The sequence below is a fragment of the Artibeus jamaicensis genome, unplaced genomic scaffold (assembly GCF_021234435.1).
Source record: "Artibeus jamaicensis isolate MK-2021 breed Jamaican fruit bat unplaced genomic scaffold, CSHL_Jam_final contig_465, whole genome shotgun sequence".
NCBI classification, from domain to species: domain Eukaryota; kingdom Metazoa; phylum Chordata; class Mammalia; order Chiroptera; family Phyllostomidae; genus Artibeus; species Artibeus jamaicensis.
The window spans coordinates 2,175,930-2,189,944 of record NW_026521843.1 but is presented as its reverse complement, the minus strand read 5'-3'; the positions used below and the strand labels follow the sequence as shown (position 1 = coordinate 2,189,944).

Genomic DNA, 14,015 nt, shown 5'->3' with positions numbered 1-14,015 from the left:
TCGTGTTCCCCAAACCATCAGCCCAAGGGCTGGCCGTCCAGGAAGGAGTAGAGAAAATAGTCGTTGTTTTTTTTCACTTCTGACCGGCGCACAGTATTCGGAGGCACCGCGCACACGCCCGGCAGTGGGGTCTGCTGAGCAGCGCCAGCCACGCAGCCGGTCCAGGAACCTGGTTTGGAAGGGGTGCCGACATCCAGGGCACACGCAAGTAGCCGTGGGTTTCTCTCCTCATCTTTTTTTTTTTGCTTGCCTCAGTCCCACCACTAATTATTTCGTGGTCTTTCAAACCTTTTGTAGTGTCTCCTCGAGAAAGCCCTGAAGGGTATTAATTCTTAGCCACGGGCCTCCTAAATGAAGACCATTCTGCTGCACTTTAATGACAAGGCTGAGGCAGCAAGATGTCATTTGCTTTTTTCTCGGGTTTTAAATTGCTTTCTAAATGAACTACAGCTGTGAGGGCCAGGTGCTGTGATCCCTTTAGAAAGATCAGGAAATGATGAAATCCAAAATTTCAAAGTGTGATGGATGTCAGCTCCCGATTTGGCGTGTGTGAGGTCACCCTGTGCACCTGGTGCCGTCTCCACAACGGAGTCACTTTTCTGTGTCGGGGGAGAGGGGCGAGCGGGCGAGGGAGCCGCACGCACATGTCTAACGCGCGCGCGACAATAAGAGAAACAGTTTATAATTATCTCTTTGTCTGCGCCTCATCTGGATGGAGATGGCGGGCCCTGCCTCCCCGCCCCCACCCCGTCCCCATTATAGGTGTCGCCGCCGTGTTAAAAAACGGGACTTTTGTGCGTTGTGGAGCTGGTGCGGTGGAAACCCAGAAGCCACTAAAAAGCAAATGACATGTTATGGTGACGGGAGGAGCGGAGGGAAGGGGGGTGGGGGTGTGGGCAGTTTGTTAATACTTTTATTCACTTCCTCTGGGGACATCAGAACCCTTAACATCAGGAGCCCTGTCTGCTCTGGGGAGCCAGCCCTGGAGCTCCCTGACCCTGCTCTCCTAGACCCCCTGCAGGGAACTCCTTGCATCTTGAGTCGTGATCCCCCTCATCTGTGCAGTGGGGAGAGGCACGCTCACCCCGTGTGGGCATGGGCCAACTGGCATTGCCTGAGACAGCGCCCAGGAGAGCGTGCGGCACACGGTCAGGGGGGAGAAGCGGTGGTCTCCCCAGCACCACGGGCTTGACTTTTTTTTTGTAGAAATTATATCTATTCTAATGTAGCTTAAGAATACATGGCCTTTCTGGGTCTCACATTTCAATGTTGACTCACACCCAGCTGAGTAAATTCACAATAGATCAAACCCTCAAATATAGTTCTCACCTTTCTTCAATGAAGGTGGTCTCTTAAAATCAAACATAAGATGTAACCCCACCCCAAACACAGGTTAAACTGGATTTTGCTGTATTTACCGCCATGCCTTTTGATTTTGTGCTGACCCAGCGTGGGGCTTAAAGATGCAGTTTGTCATTAAGCGCCTTTTCCTAGGCTGGCACTAGTCTGTTCACCTGCATCATTGGGGGCAGAGACTTTTTTCCACTGATAAATCCTTGTGAGTCTAACAGCAGCCAATGGGTCGCCTGCGTTCAGACCAGAACGTCCCTAGCCATCTTTCAAAGGGCCTTGCTGAAGTTCTGCCCTGTGCGCTTTCCCTGAAATACCCGTCTGAGACGCCAATGACGTTGAACATGGCAGTCGCTGTGTGCATGCCCATGGCATCGCTCTGCCTTAGGGCTACTCCTACGAGGCCCCCCCCACACACATGCCCTCACCGGGAATTCAAAGCAACCCCATGACGCAGGGGAGACCCCCTCTCCCATTCTACATACGAGAATGTTGACGAATACTGATCAGTAATGGCCGGAATCAGAGTGGTCGACCTGCAGGCTATCGGCCACCCACTGCACAGTGGGGTCCCCCCTCCGTGCACTCAGGTGGCATTAGACCCATCGCCCACACCTACAGCCCCGACCTTTGACACGAATGAGTCTGATAGTCAGTTTGGCTTGTTCTAAACAGTCCCTCTACAACACCTAGAATCCTGTGACCCCGCAGTTTGGGGGTCCCCAGGGTTCACCTCCCACTGCCTCCCCCACATCCAGAATCCGCACTACAGATCACCCCACGGGCCAGCCCCCCACCTCTACCCTGGCTGTGAGCAGAGCACCTGTCTTCATGAAGCTTCTCTTCTCCCCTGGCAGGTGGGCGAGTGCCCCAAAGGACCAGGAAAAGCTCCTGCTGCCTTCTCCCGCGAGGCTCCAGATCGCTCCCTGCTACCTGCCCAGGTAGAGTCCCTTTCTCCCTCAGGCAGGTGGAAGGGGGCCTTGGCCTCCCTTCCCCAAACAGTGCTTTCCCCAACCGCGTCACCCGCCCACCCACGGCCCCGCCCCGCATGCACTCCCATTTCTCCACCTCCGAAAATGTGCTGCCTGCCCGTAATTAGGCTGAATGCTCCAGATGTGCCGTGACCGGCCCACGCTTATTTCCCCTTTTGTTCTGGGCTGCGCTGTCTCCTAATGCTGTTTACTGCTTCTTCTGTCGTCGTTACTTCACGCTGCAGCCACTTCTGATCCCGAGACCCCTGAGCCGGGGGCCCTTCCCTCCCGCACAGCTGAGCACCACCCCACCGCGGGCCCTGCACGGTCCGTCACTCTGACCTCACTGCCGTCCTGCCCATCTCGTACCTGCCCCTGCTGGATCCCGTCTCAGTTTTGGCTCATAATTCAGTCGCTGGACCTGACCTTCTCTGTATTTACTCTTTGATAGCTAAATGCTAATTAGCATGTCTTCTGGTTTTTCAGCAGAATTTGGCATGAAAACAGCACGTAACTTTTAGGAACGAGGCCTTCTGGCTCTGGTCACACCCTCGTCACCCCTCTCTGGTGCCCCTGCCTATCAGGTTGCCGTCAGCTCCACTCTGGACGCCGTGGGGACACAGAAGCGCACAACACACGGGACCTCGGACTGGGGGGGCGTCCAGCGCACATGGAAGCAACCAGGTGAGAAACAAGAGGGCTAGGTGAGACGCTGGCTTAAATGGGACCAAACTTTTAAGAACTTTAAGGGAGAGAGTTGTCAGGGTTGGGGGGGGGGTTTAAGTGGGTAGAATGTGGACTTGGAGTTGCACACAACTGCAAGATGCCTCGTTCTGTGTTGGAAGTAAGTTACGTACCAAGGGCCCAGGACAGGGTCAGGCTGAGCCGTCACCTGTGGGGGAGGCGTGTGCGGTGAGCCAGCAGTGCGCACCGAGGACCCGAGATCAGGACACACGGTGGCGTCTGAGGGCAGGGAGCGGCCCATGGGTCTGGAACACGGGTAATGACAGGGAGGCAGACACCTCAGAGCGGCAGCAGGTGGGCAGGGCACAGGTCAGGCTGCCCCGTGGGACCCTTTAGGAATATTGGCTTTTAGCTCTGGCTGGTGAGGCTCAGTGGATTGAGTACCAGCCTATGAACCAAAGGGTTGCTGGTTCAATTCCCAGTCAGGGCACAGGCCTGGGTTACACGCCAGGTCTCCGGTAGGGGACACATGAGAGGCAACCACACATTGATGTTTCTCCCCCTCTCTTTCTCCCTTTTCCCACTCTAAAAGCCAAAAAAATATTGGCTTTTAGTCTAAGTGAGAAGGGGAGACATTGCAGGGCTTTTAAGAGAAGGTTGATGTAAATTATACTTTCACAAGATAATTCTGGGTGTTGCTTTGGGAAGAGACTGTAGGCAAGCGGAGGCAGAGCAGGAAGACCAGTTAAGAAAATGTATCAGTTTTTGCCACATAACAAATCACCCCCGAATCTAGCAGCTTAACACAATAAGCACTCGTCACCACCTCACAGGTCGGCCACATAGTCCTCTGGGCTGCGTGGGGCTAACACAGGGGTCTGCTCCCCTGTTTGCTGGTTTGCCAGCTGTGGGCCGGTCTAGGTGCCTGTGGGGGGGGGACAGATGGGTTCCGCTCCAGCGGTCTGGCCTGGGCTTGATCACCGAGGGAAGGCAAGATTTCAAAGGAAAACGTGAACTGAAGCTTAGGCTCAGGGCTGGCGTTCAGGCCACGTTCTGAGCGAGCAGAGGCCGGACTCAATTGCGTGTGAGGGGCAAACTTCCCCTCTTAGGTGAAGCGAAGGCAGAGACTTCGCTCTTTGGACAAGTTGCCAATGTTGTGGCCACCAGGAGGCTGATGGCTGTGGCCAGTTTTGACATCGTTCTAAAAGGGCGGTGGTTGAATACAGGTGAACATCCAGGGGAGAGACGGCTTTCATAGGAGTGGTGTCCCAGAAGTGGGAATGGCAATGGACGTGATGAGTTCTGGAGTGGGGACGTGTTCACTGGTGCGAGGGCTGGACAAGGATGCTTCGTTTCGGGCCCACAGAAAACAGAAAAATCGTGTTGCAGATCAATGAGATGGGGCATGATGACCAAGGGCAGGTCAGAAAGGGCAGTTAGGTCAGCTTGGTGGTACGCATCACATCCGAGAGGCGCGTCGCACTCCAGGAGGGTCCCCAGAGGGGAGCAGACCCTGTGAGCGTGGACTTCGGGGGAGGGCCGACGTGTCGGTGCCGTTCCGGACGGGGCACTGCCTGTGTTGACGGGAAACGCGAGATACTCTAGTAGAGGGGGAGTTGGGTGATGAGAAGAACTCCAGGGGTGGAGCGCCGGGACTCCAACACGGGGGCAGGGGGAGGAATGAAGGGGACGGAGACTCCGTGACCAGAGTCTTGTGACCAGGGAGGGGTAACTGGAGCCAGACGAAGAGTGTGCCAGGTGGGTGAGCGGCAGCAAGTGTGGACACAGGCCGGAGACAAAGCTGGTGGGAAGGTGAGGCCGCCTTAGGACGAGCCTCACAGTCACGCGAGGAGGAGGACCTGGTGGGAGCCAAAGCTGCGACTGTGGTACCACAAGAGAGTCCCTGCCTGTCCCCGTGGATGGGGGTGGCAGTCCGAGAAGCCCAGTGTTTCTGACCCAGGCCTGCTGAGCAGACTGTTCAGGACAGGGTGGGTTTTGCAATGCATCATGGTCCTGAAGGTGACCTGGGTCTGCAGTGACCTCTGGTCATGGACACGTGACAGATGCACAAGGCCACGACCCCTACCCTTCCTTCGCTCCCTCCCGACCTGCCATAGACCTCCCGGCACTGCGGGAGCCGGCGGTACATGGTGCCGTGGGGTGGCCGGACAGGTGGGGTCCCGGGGCACGTCTTCCACCCGCCCCTCGGGAGGGGACATCTCGAGCTCCGCCACTGCAATGGCTGAGGACTGGAGTCGCAGATTCGCCGGCGAGGGCGCGGTTTCATTTTACCATCCTGTATCAGATCTCTGCCTCTCGCAGTGTGGGCCCACCAGGCGGTGACACTGTTAACTGTTACTCTTCTCACTTCCTTTTCTCCCCTCACTGAGCGTAAACATATCATTACACAGTTACACGCCACTATATTTAGCGTGGATTTTTAACCATCTATTAAAACAGACAGGAGCCGAGCTGTGCTACCTGGAGTCGGCGGGACCGGCAGGGAGGGCGGGCCCTTTGCTGGGGAGGGGAGGGGGAGCCGAGGGCCGCATTGCCCACCTCACTCCCAGGGCCCTCCCCTCTGTGTTCTGGGGACACGAGCCAACCCTCTTCACTGGGGCACGGCCAGCACCTAGCCCTAGCTGCCCTGAAAACGTCCTGTTTGCCAGCGATGCGGCCTTCAGCTTGGTCAGCTTGTACACTGAGGGGACACACAGGTGTCTGGCGTCCATTCCGAAGAGATGCCAGGGGCAGGACGTGCTCTGCCCGTCTGTTTGGGGAGCAGGCTTGCAGATGGGTCTGTGCCCCGCCTGCTCCGCGGTGCCTTGCGGCAGGTGGGCCTGGGAGAGGCAGCGAGGAGCTCCGTGCAGAGAGCACCCGACCTCGACCGGCCCTGTTGCACTGGACAGTCTCCGACTGTTGCTAAGGCCCATTCATTCTGACAGGACTGACCGTGGGTGACCCTACTCCCGTTCATACTGGTGTGGTAGTTCACAACACGCCACCCGGGCTTCGCTCGTGGCCGTGTCACGGCGACGTGTGGCGGGTGTGGTTGTTTTCTCCATCTTGTGCCCCGAGAAGCCGAGAAATGGGGAGGCGGCAGAGACGGCGGTGGGGGAGCCTGGAGCCAGAACACGGCTCTTTAGGTTTCCGCCCCGTCTCGCATTCCGTAGGCCCGACAGCCCGAGAGTGTAGCGGGGAGGAGCAGAGGCCTTCTGACGATGCTGAGGAGTGCGCGGGGGGGGGGACGTGGGCGCCAGGCACTGCTGACTGTGGGTGGCTCTCTCTGTGCGGACAGGACACTTGGGGGAATAGAGATCAGGAGGGCACTGCTGTCACGCTACCAAGTGGCCAGGTGACCCTGTCTACATCGTTAATTCTTCATGCCCTCTAACCAAATCTAATTACGATGTGGTCCGCCAGAATATGGCCCTGTGGTCAAATTCAGCTCTGTCCCCCCGGGGAGCTCCACCATCGACCACCAGGCGTCTGCCAGCTTTGTCACGAGGCGGTTGCTGCTTCCCTCCTGGACGCTCCACTCATTTTCTGATTTGTCGGCTAATATTTTCCCCATCGTCTCACACTGTCCTCTATCTGCCTCTTCTAGCATTAAAACGAGTGTCAGAATCTCAGACAGCAGGGAGGACCTAAGAGAATCGCCAGAATCCAGCTCACTGTTACTTGTTTGGAAAGCTATTTTTCAGTTTGTACACCAAGCTTTTTATGAGTCGTTCTCGTCTGGAATGGAATCATGTCCTCCCGGTGAATGGGCTGGCGCCTCTCTCAGCTTTCCCGTGACAAGGAGATGCTGCCCGTTTGGGTGCGGAGTGGCCGATCACGCCGAGGTTTCTGCCGCTCGTTAAGGTCCTAGTTCTGGGTGGGCCGTGACCGAGTACAGAACGAAGCCCTGTGTCCATGGATGACTTGAAGGCCTTTCCTAATTCATTTTAAGGACATGGTGACTTCATTGTTTGCGGAACATATATTGTTGAGTATCTATTTTTGCCGGCTGCTGAGGATTCAAAACCAAATCCCTTCCTTCCAGTAGCTCACAGTCTCTCTCAGGAGCTCATCCTTCATTCATGCCTAAGAATAATTAAAATAATGTGTGGCCAGTCAATCAAATTAAAACAAAATGATGGTCATAGAAGCACATACGTGCTGCTCTTAACAGATCAGAGCTCGCCAGCAAACCTCGCCTGTGCCTGTGTGTAACGGACCCCACTTGGCATGTGCAGAGCCCACGCACAGAATGGGTTCCTGGCTCGGGGCTCTGCACTTGGCGTGGGGACAGAAGATAGACATTCATAAAACCAAAACAGAGAACAAACTAAGATAAATGCACCTCCCCTAAAATGACAATAGATATGAAATAGTCCCAAGAGTGTAAAATTTCCTGCAAAGAATGGTAGAAAATAAGATAAATTTGGTAAGAAAGAGTTCTCTCTGCTTTATTTTGGGTGAGTGAGATGTTTTCAGGCAAGAAGAGGGTCCTGAAGGATAAATATTTTGTGAGCGGGAAGGCAGACGAGAGGTTTCCCAGGAGACACTGCTCACCAAGTCTCAGAGCCGAGGGCCGCTGCGGTCTGTGAAGGGCGCAGGAGACGAGGCAGCGCCCCTGCCGGCCTCCCGACCATGGGGTGCGAGGCCCCACATCCCCCACCCCACTCAGGGCCTGTCTCGCCCGGACACTGTGCGCAGGTCTGCTCTTTCTTGAGGACTCTGGTGCCTCGAGTCCTCTCCTGCTTTTGGGCGCTTCCTTCTGCCTGGGGTGCCCTGCTCTCTGATGTTCTCGTGAGCAATTCTCTCCTGCTGATCACGTGCCAGCTCATCAGAGGGGTCTTCTCCGACCCAGCAGTCTGAGACCTCCGCACACATTACAGCCTCTCCTGTTACTAACTTAATCCTCGCCAGAGTGCTTAACACAGCCTCGCGGCTCTACCGTGCTTACCGTTTGACTACAGGGCCGGCCGTCTCCTCTCTGTAAGGCTGCCGAGACAGTTAACTTCGGCCAGACCTGGCTATTTACTGTTAAACGCGGATTAACCGTACTTACTAAGTTGTTCAGTGCTGGTGCGCAGTCTTAACAGCCACATGTCATCTGCTCAGGAGTCCCACGTGGTTAGTGGCTCTGGGGTGTTTGGAAATGCAGCCGGCAAACACTTGGCCATCACAGAAACTTCTGCCGGACACGGAACGGTCCTTGAGTGTGAGCTCATGGAGGCCCGGGGCCTTGTTCGCCCCTGTATCCGCTGTGCCCTGAAGAAATCTGGGACGAGGACATTTGTTCTCCTAGTGAAGGGCCCGGGCTCCTACAGTGAAAGCACCGTGTGCAGTAGGAAAAGGGGTAAAGGCTGGATTTACGGTTTGGTGAGGATTTTGACAGAACTCCCTCCCAGGCTTAAATACGGGCTTTGTACTCGTAGAAGTCAGGTGACGGTGACGAACGGTTTTGAAGTGGAGAGTCACACGACTAAATATCCAGTGACAATGATTGTCCCGCAGCACAAGCAGGACAGGTGGGAAAGGGTGGACTGAGGGCGAGGAGACCAGCCAGGCGATCGGCTCGTGGGGAAGACAGGAGGTGACCAGGGACCGGACCGACTCTAACAGGGAGCGTTGGTCCGAAGAGGTGGCCACGTATCGAGGCCACAAGCAGCCTGGCCTCTCTGTTGATGTTTGGTTTGCACAGAATGTCCCGTGAGAAGCCTGGACGGAGGCCCTGATCTGCCTCCAGGACACGTGACTTCCTTAGTCACCGTGGTGGGGAGCAGAGCCTGGCCATCTCGGGGGGCTTTCCAGTCCCCCACAGACGCCACACGTGCCGTTTCCGTGACACCGAGAGCCGGAACTCGCCACTGGGCTCTGCCACCTGCAGGTCCCCGGGGCACTTAGGGACGGATTGGCCGTGTGAGTCAGTCCGGCTGCCACACTGCTGACGCTCTGTGAGCACACAGGGGAGGGGAGAACCCCACGCACCCAGGAACGTGCCTGCCCATGCGGACGTTACGTGTAAGTAGACTTCACAGAAATCGTCGCTGTCCAGAGTGAGGCCTCTGCAGGAAGTGGTCCCGAGCAGAGCATCCGGCCGATGACATGTGAACAGTGACTCGGGCCTGGTGCCACCGACGGGGTCAGGCTCTGCAGACACGGGAGCGAGGGAGGCGGCCGTCGGCCCCAAGCGGCCTGCCCTGAGATCTTAGTCCAGGGGACGAGCAACGAGCCACCAGTTCAGCAGTTTGCAACCTTTCTGTCCCGTGGCACAAAAACGAATCACTAAAATTCTGCAGCACACCAGAAAGTGCATTTTTTTACTGATCTGACAAAAGATGGGGATAATCTTGATTCAGTCGCACCAGGCAGCTATTATTGTGTTGGCTGTTGTCATTTTTTGAGTTGAAAACCTGGGGGAAAAGGGTCAGGGCCCTGACTGGGCGGGTCTCACACGTCTTACCAGTTCTTGTGGCTCACGGGTGGAAAATCACTGACCAATTCATAAGTAGAAAATCACTGACCAATTCATAATTCGCAATTATGACTTTATCTGCTAAAGAGGACATGTAGGAACCTACCATAAGAACCGTTGGATTTTGTAATGCTAACTAGCAATCGTTCTGTCATTTCTGTCTTTGTTCTCGTAATATTTTCATCAATCCATGTCTCCGCTGGGAATTTGGAGCATTCCTCAACTGAAGACGCCTTAAAAAGAGAATTAATATCTATGTGTGGTTGATAGGGACTTCAGTGGGCAACCCAAGTACTTTACTCACTGATATCCTGCCACCGAGGTCTGTTCGGTGACTTAGCTTCTATTTACGCACCTGAGCCGCGGGCGGGAGTGGCTACCTGGCCTGTAGCATGCGCCACGAAACACAAAACTGCCGCATCAGCTCCCCCTTCCTGTGCCGACCCCGCACCCCTGCAGGGCGCTTGCACCCCACCGGAAGTCCAAGTCCTGAGTGAACACCGCTGTGCTACAAAAGTCAGGCTAGACACTAAGAACTGGGCGGTGGCAGCCTCCTCCGTGACCATGGAGTGAGTTCTCATTCAAAGACCAGAGTCGTCTCCGTGCAAGGTCCCAGGTGTGGCTCACACTGATGGCCACGTTTGCCGGGTATCTCTGTTACATTGTGTTCTTTGAGAACTGTGGACACTGGCCAGGTATGACCAGCCCGGAAATGTCCCCCGCATCGATAATCCATTGTATTTTCTGTCGTTGTCTTTTCCTCTTAACGAAATTGATTTCTGAACCGCCCACCTCTGCCAAGTGCCACTAGGTTCCCAAGGACCTCTGTCTCTGTAGCAGACACGCGATGGAGAGAGCTGGCGGCTGGGACTCCCCCCCCATGAGACTGCACGCCCCACGGATACGCCCGACCCTGCCCATCCACCCCGCTAAAGACACAAGGCCCTGAAGACCCCAAGCCCCTGCTCTTAGCGGATGATTGATTCACTTGTAAGTTTGAGGGAATTTCCTTCCAAGCAACCGGTTCACATCTAATTTCAGAATCGCAGCCACCGTTCTACCCTGCTATGAGTATCCCATCAGGGTGAGTTCATTCCAACTTCGCACACAGCTGCTGCTGCTTCAAAATCTTCCCTTGGGGGCTCGGAGCCCGAGGTCACAGCACTGGGGACGGTCACCCAGGGGACATTGGGCTTCTCACCCCCAGGCCACCCCTTTTGCTGTACCAGCCTCACGCCCAGAAAGCCGAACACTCTCACGTTCCCTTCACGAACCTTTAATTACAGGGCAGTGTCCCCGGCTCTTGCTCACGGTGACAGCCAGGAATGAAGTGACAGTAACTGGCTTTTCCCTCTGGCAGTGGTGCCAAAGGGGGTCTTTTTCAGAGGGGGGGCAGCTTAGACATCTTTCAACCTTTTCCTACATCGATTAGGTAAAACTTTTATTTCAAGCTGTTTATCAGAACTTACTAGGCTATAGCGTATTTACTATACTCAAAAACTGAAACTCGATCTTTTTCTTCTGCGAAGTTTGATCAAAAAAGTAACATAACGGCAAAGAGTTAATAGACATTCCTTTTGGAGCAACTTTATTTTGTTGAGAAAAAGTCAGTTAAATTTAAAATTCTGTGGAGAAAATTCACTTATTATAGAAAGAAGAAATCTGCTGAACTGCCCCAAAATAACTCGGGTTTGAGCGCTCCCAGCTTGCCGGCTCCATCAATACGCTCACTGACTACCCCAGTCCCATCTGCCGGAGCTACCTGGCTTCAGATGGGCTGGTATTTGCGAGCTGAATTAATGAAGAATGCAGGATCTTTAGAAAAAAAAGACCCCACTTGATACATATTTAAACTGGAGTTATCATATATATTGGGGTGTTCCTTGTGTTGCTTTTAATGATAAAATACAGACAAAATATGTCAATTCCCAGAGAACTCTTACCTGACACAAATCAATCCCACAAAGCTTAATGTGAGATGATGGAATAGAACAAAATAGGAAAGTTTGAAGAGGATTCTTTAAAACTAAACAGAATTCCAGGGCAGTGCGTTTGGACTGGATGCGGACGAAATAATTTGTTCCTCAATCTAAGTGGTCTAGGTTAGTGACTTATTCTTTCATTCGCCGCCCATGGTTGTAAGAAATAGCTAATGATTTTGAGTGCCATCTCCCTCCCTTGCAGATGCCCAGACCAACCCGATGACATCTCGTGGGACCGTGCAAGCCCGGAGCATTGGCCCCGAGGAGCCTGGAGCTGGATCTGACCGGAGCCTGGGGTGAGCAAATGAACCCCTGTCTACGGGCTGTCTGCGCTCTGGAGGTGAGGTGCCTCCCTATGGCAGCAGGGCAGCAGCTAGTTTTGTGAAATGTATCCAATGTTCCTGACACATTTTAGTGTCTCTGATAGCGGCCCATGGAAGGGTGCACAGAGCTGGGGCAGGGAGCAGCTGGGAAGGGGAGTTCTCTTTCCTGGGTGCAAACGCAGGAGCTGGGGATTGGCGCCCCTGTGGGGGGTGGGGTGGCAGCTAACCCCCTTTCTAGCCTCTTCTAGGCTCCAGGAGTTTTGTGATCCCTGAACCCAAAGCGTTACTGCGGAGCACTCCGACCGTCCTGATACAAATGTAAACTTCTCTGCACGGCCCCACACATGCAGGTAAAGTAGCTCTTTTCAGTGCCACCATTTTGGACTGAAAAGGACATGGTGTCCAGGTGAGTGGCCTTAGTCCGTGAGGTTCTCACAGGAGCAGTCAGACCGGAAGCAGCCGGTGCTCAGAGGGGGTGACAGGGGAGGTCAGGGCAGGACCCAGGAGGGGCTTGAAGCCGTTAATGGCAATGCTCTCACACTGCAATCCTGCGGCGTTGAACTTGAGCGCCCCAGAGGCAGGGAGAGTCCTCTCCTCCTGGCCCACCAGATGTGGGATGGAACCATCACAGCAGGAAGCACTGGGTGCTAAAATCTTATTTACACTCACTTTCACCCAGTAACAGGGATGCTGATACTACCGCCGAAGTGTGTTGGGCCACACTGAGGGGGCAGCAGACCCGGATCGGGGAGGCCACTCCTGAGAGAAGGACGGGGACAGAGGGCTGGGCCATCTGAAATGAGGGGCAGAGCTTGTCCTCGCTGGGGAGACCCCTGGTCCCAGCCCCAGCCCGAGCCCAGAGTCTGCCCAGCTCCCCAGGCTGCCGGAGCCGATGCCTGCGTGGAGTGGCTGTTGTGCCAACCCACCAACACCAACCCCCCAAGGCTCTGACTCCTGGGGACCAGGGAACTTAAACTGAGTCAGCAGGAAAAGCCACAGGGACTGGGGGCTGCCTGGGGATCCATTCCCCATCCTTTTCTTTACGCATTTATTTTTTCCTTCAATAAAGGCCTCCTGAGTGCGTACCTGTGGGTTCGTGGACTGACCCGTACACGGGGGCAAGGACACACCTAAGACAGTGTGTCCTCCTGTGGGTCGGTGGCAGTTTTAATCATCAAGGGGACTTGCCCACGAGGCTTGTCTTGGGACACGCGACAAGCAGACCTCTGCATCGCCTGCCAGCATCTTCAGTTCACAGAGAGGCCTTACCGGGGTTCAGTCTCGTCGGCCACCCGCGGGGTCCCGATAGTACACTGCTCTCTCGAGGCTGGGTCCCCACAAACAGCTCTGCGGTGGGAGCAGAGGGTGAAACCTCCACTTTAAGGACCGGGAGGAGGCCAGGCGCCTCGACTGCCAGGGTCCAGCTCCTAGGTGACATCCTCACAATGACCGTCATTGTGTGTGTGGCCCAAGTCGCAATGTGGGGACACGGTAGGGAATAAAAGGGCCCCAGGGACTGGCCGTCAGCAGAGGAGATGGCCCACAGACCAGCAGCAGGTGCGTGGGCAGCGCCAGCTGGTGAAGAGACAGGGAGGGTGTTCCTGAGGAGGGGACGTCAGGGCAGAGAGAGAGCTGAATGGAGGGAGCCATGGGATACCTGGGCACAGCGTGTCCCCGGGGCAGGGAGGGGCTTGGATGCGGAGGGTCAGCAAGAGCATCTGCAGGAGGAGAAGTTGTGGGGCTGAGACCCCAAAGCAGAGCGTGCAGCCAGGAGCGCCTTGTGACACCCAGGTGCACCTTGTGACACCCAGGTGCGGGGGACGGGTTTGCGAGAGAGAAGGGGTGAGGTGGTGAGAGCTGGAGGGATGGGGGGCCCGTGAAAGAGCCACTGACCACAGCCTCTGGGTCTGCGTGAAGGCATCCACGCCCCACAGAGCATCACAAGTGCCCCGGGTGTGCGAGGCTCTGGCCCCGAGACTTGTGGGACGTTCTCTGCGGCCGCGGAGTGCACACACCAGCTGGGGGGCACGCGGACATGCAAGTGGCCAGGACAAAGCCCGAGGCTCGGCGGCAAGACCTGACTGCGTGGATACCGAGTGCTCGCATTCGCCTGGTTTTCCGCGTGCACGTGTGGTCCACAGTGTGATTTGGGAGTGTCCAACGCATGAACAATTTTCAAAGGCTGACACTGTTACATCTTGTCAGCCCAGAGACACGAGACCCACACCCTGTGGTCCCG

At 55.4% G+C, this 14,015-nt stretch overlaps 1 long non-coding RNA gene across 1 annotated transcript in view; it reads left to right on the top strand.

Annotated features, from left to right (window-relative positions):
* LOC128627720 (uncharacterized) overlaps nucleotides 1-13,414 on the top strand; it is a 95,020-nt gene extending 81,606 nt beyond the window's left edge. The window contains exons 2-6 of the long non-coding RNA XR_008392018.1: nucleotides 2,208-2,291; nucleotides 2,811-3,005; nucleotides 10,312-10,461; nucleotides 11,656-12,126; nucleotides 12,846-13,414. This is a non-coding gene — a long non-coding RNA (uncharacterized LOC128627720). The remainder of the gene's footprint in view (nucleotides 1-2,207; nucleotides 2,292-2,810; nucleotides 3,006-10,311; nucleotides 10,462-11,655; nucleotides 12,127-12,845) is intronic.
* Nucleotides 13,415-14,015: the final 601 nt, after the last annotated feature.